Source organism: Myotis daubentonii, chromosome 1 (assembly GCF_963259705.1).
Source record: "Myotis daubentonii chromosome 1, mMyoDau2.1, whole genome shotgun sequence".
Classification (NCBI taxonomy): domain Eukaryota; kingdom Metazoa; phylum Chordata; class Mammalia; order Chiroptera; family Vespertilionidae; genus Myotis; species Myotis daubentonii.
In genome coordinates this window covers 25,311,223-25,315,633 of record NC_081840.1, presented here as the reverse complement: position 1 = coordinate 25,315,633, position 4,411 = coordinate 25,311,223, and positions in this window count along the sequence as shown.

Sequence of the window (4,411 nt, the reverse complement as noted above, 5' to 3'; positions counted from 1 at the left end):
CTGCTTCATGGACAAATCACTCAGAAAAATAATTTGTCTCCTCAGTATTCACTCATCTATTCATTTGTATTTGTCTACTCAGCTGTCAGTTGTGGGTGGGTACAGAATGGTCATGTGAACCAATCTATATAATAGAGGTAATATGCAAATTAACCCTCACGCCCTCACATCACAAGATGGCCACCCCACATCGTCACAAGATGGCCACGCCAACATTTTCACAAGATGGCCAGCAGGGGAGGGCAGTTGGGGGCAACCAGGCCTGCAGGGGAGGGCAGTTGGGTGTGTACCAGGCCTGCAACAACCTCATTTTTTCATTAAAAAATTTTTCAATTACAGTTTATGTTCAATATTATTTTGTACTGGTTTCAGGTGCACTGCATAATGATTAGACAATAATATACTTTACAAAGTGCTCCGCTGACACTTCCAGTACCCACCTGGTTCCATACACAGTTATTGCAATATTGACTATATTCCCTATATTGTACTTTACATCCCTGTGACTGTTCTGCAAGCATTAGTTACTATTAAATTTCCAACTCACAGAACCAGAAACTAAAACAGGGTTGACAGGAACTGGGGTAAATGGGGAGATGTTGATCAAAGGGTGTAAACTTACAGTTATAAGATGCATAAGTTCTGGGGACCGAACTGTTCATGTGCAGCATGCTGATTATAGTTAACTAGAGGCCCGGTGCACAAAAATTTGTGCACTTGGGGTGGGGAGAGGAGGTCCCTCAGCCCGGCCTGTGCCCTCTTGCAGTCTGGGACCCATCGGGAGATAACGACCTGCTGGCTTAGGCCTGCTCCCAGGTGGCAGAGGGCAGGACCAATCCCTAGGTGCAGCCCCTGGTTGGGCTCAGAGCAGGGCCGATTGGGGAGTTGGGGCACCGCCCCCTGTCACATTCAAGGCAGGGTCGATAGGGAGGTTGCGGTGCCACCCCCTGTCACACACAGAGCAGGGCCCATCAGGGGGGTTGGGGCTCCGTACCCTGTCACACACAGAGCAGGGCCCATCAGGGGGTTGGGGAGCTCCCCCCTGTCACACACAGAGCAGGGCCGATCAGAGGCTTGGGGCTGTGCACCCTGTCACACCCAGAGCCCGCAGGGCGATCAGGGGTTTGGTTGCTGCCCCCTGTCACACTGACCCCGGTGCTGGGAGGCCTCGCTGCTCCGCTGATCCAGGGGCCAGGACGCCTCTCAGCTCCGCTGATCCCAGGGCCAGGACGCCTCTTGGCTCCACTGATCCCTGGCTGGGAGGCCTCTCGGCTCCGCTGATCCCAGGGTCCTGAGGCCTCACGGCTCCTCTGATCCCGGGGCCTGGAGGCCTCTTGGCTCCACTGATCGCAGGGCCGGGAGGCCTCATGGCTCCGCTGATCGTGGGGCTGGGTCGCCTCTGGGCTCCGCTGATCCGGGGGCCAGGAGGCCTCGCAGCTCCGCTGATCCCAGGTCCCTGAGGCCTCTCGGCCTCGGCTCTGCTGATCCCCGGGCCCTGAGGCCTCTCTGCTCTGCCGCTTCAGGGCTGTTTGGCTTCGCTCCGCTTGGAGCCTGAGTATGCAAATTAACCGCCATCTTTTAGCTTCTATAATTGAAACATTGTATCTTTTGGAGTTGTTGCTTCAGGAGCTCAGAGCCCCGCAGCTGCAGACGGGGAACCTTGGCTTCCTCCATCGCTGGGGCACCCAAGCTTCCTGTTCTCAGCTGCCTGGCTGCCAGCCGCCATCTTGGCTGACAGTTAATTTGAATATCTCACTGATTAGCCAATGGGAAGGGTAGCGGTCGTACGCCAATTACCATGTTTCTCTTTTATTAGTGTAGATAATACTGACTTACAGCCTTGAATTTTGCTAAGAGAGTAAATTAAATTGTTCTGGTGCATTCATCATGTATACCTATATGAAATCATCACATTTTACAACATAAATATTTTTTAAAAATAGATTTTTTTTATTTGTCAATCATCCTATCTAATAAAAGAGAAAAATGGTAATTGGCGTACGACGATACCCTTTTCATTGGCTAATCAGGGCTATATGCAAATTAACCGCCAACTATGATTGGCAGTTAACTGCCAACTATGATTGACAGTTAACTGCCAACTATGATTGGCAGTTAACTGCCAACAAGATGGCGGTTAATTTGCATATGTAGGCACAATGCAGGGAGGCGAAAGGGAAAGCAGGAAGCAGCCCCCTGCCACTGACAGTGATTGGAAACCCAGGGGGGAGCTAAGAGCTGGGGGGCAGGGCAAAGGCGGCCCTGGGGGGCAGGGCAAAGGCGGCCCCCCAGCCATGATCGGAGAATCAGGTGCCTTTGCCGCCCTGGCCAGTGATAGCAGGAAGTAGGGGTGGAGCCAGCGATGGGAGCTGGGCACGGTCGAAGCTGGCAGTCCCGGGAGCTAGGGGTCCCTTGCCTGGGCCTAAAGTGGAGCCCACGATCGCGGGGCCGCTGCAGCTGCGGGTCCCCGCTGCCCGGGCCGGACGCCTCTGCCGGAGGCCTCAGGCCTGGTCAAGGGGCCGATCCGGTGATTGGTGATCGGAGGGTGATGAGGGTCAACTCCTCTGGCCGAGGCATCAGGCCTGGGTGGGGGGCTGAGCCGGGGATTGGGGGGATATGATGGTCCCCTTGCCCAGGCCTGAAGCCTGGGTCAGAGGCGTCAGGCTTGGGCGGGGGGTGGAGCAAGCGATCAGAGGGAGATGGGGGTCCCCTGCCCAGGGTTGACTCCTGGGCCAGAGGCCTCAGGCCTGGGCGGGGGCCAGAGCCAGTGATCAGGGGGAGATGGGGGTCCCCTGTCCAAGCCTGACACCTCTGGCGGAGGCGTCAGGCCTGGGCAAGGGGCCGATCAGGTGATCGGAGGGTGATGGGGGTCTACGCCTCTGGCTGAGGCATCAGGCCTGGGCAAGGGGCCGATCCTGCGATTGGAGGGTGATGGGGGTCAACGCCTGAGAGCTCCCAGTATGTGAGAGGGGGCAGGCTGGGCTGAGGGACACTCCCCCCCACACACACCCAGTGCACGAATTTCGTGCACCGGGCCCCTAGTACTTCAATAAAGTTGGAAGGAAAAAGTCGCTAACTTACACACGAGGAAACAGAAGTTTAGGGAAGTTAAACAAGTATTCAAGCTTTCACTGATCCATGGTGGAGCCCACATCCCCATACCTTTACTCTCCCATTTTGCTGTTCTTCCTTTAACATATGGAACACAACAAATGAAATCTGAACTAGTATCAAAAAAATGAGTATGGTTTTTTCCTAAGAGAGGGACAGAAGATGGGCACTTTGCTCTGACCAGAAGAATAGCTGCTGAAAAGTCATACAAGTGGAGGAATTTTGTTCAAAGGACAGCAAGTATATTGTGCCTTGAGTGTACAATGTGATGAAGCTGGAGGACGAGATGGAAGTGACACCTGAGACCTGTTTGTTTCAGATCTTATTTGGTTAGGAGGTTGACATGATCCTAAAGGCATTGGCTAATCCAGGGGTGAGCAAACTTTTTGACTCGAGGGCCACAATGGGTTCTTATAAACTGGACCGGAGGGCCGGAACAAAAGCATGGATGGAGTGTTTGTGTGAACTAATATAAATTCAAAGTAAACATCATTACATAGAAGGGTATGGTCTTTTTGAATTTTATTCATTTCAAACGGGCCGGATCCGGCCCATGGGCCGTAGTTTGCCCACAGCTGGCAATAGAGGCTTACATTTGATAATGCGAACTCAGATGTCAGTATAGAGCAGTGGTTCTCAACCTTCTGGCCCTTTAAATACAGTTCCTCATGTTGTGACCCAACCATAAAATTATTTTCATTGCTACTTCATAACTGTAATGTTGCCACTGTTATGAATCATAATGTAAATATCTGATATGCAGGATGGTCTTAGGCAATCCCTGTGAAAGGGTCATTTGACCGCCAAAGGGGTCTCGACTCACAGGTTGAGAACCGCTGGTGTAGAGGGTGAATTTAGATACATACTAAGCAATAGGTCCTAGCAATCCTAACAAGAGGTGATGATATACAAAACTAAGGCAGGAAATATCGAATTAATAGCAATAGAGACCTTGAAGGGATAAAAGAAATTTACTCTCTTCCTCCCTCAGGCCCACAGCCTTAAATGGCTATTGGATATGTGCAAAGATGGTAACACCAGCAAAGGAGTGTGGTCCTCGGTTTTTTCACACATCAATAATGTTTCCTGCTGTGGGTTCCTCTTTAACAATTCAGATGGGGAATCATCACTGTGGACTTCAGAGGAAAGGGTAATTATAAAATTCATTAGGCTTCCTGAAGGAAGAAGTATATTGTCTTCCAAGAAAATAATTGAACCACCCTGGGCAAAGAGCTTCATCTGTATAATTTAAAGCTATGCAGTGGGTCGCTGTCTAGTGTTTCAAATCTAGTCTACATGT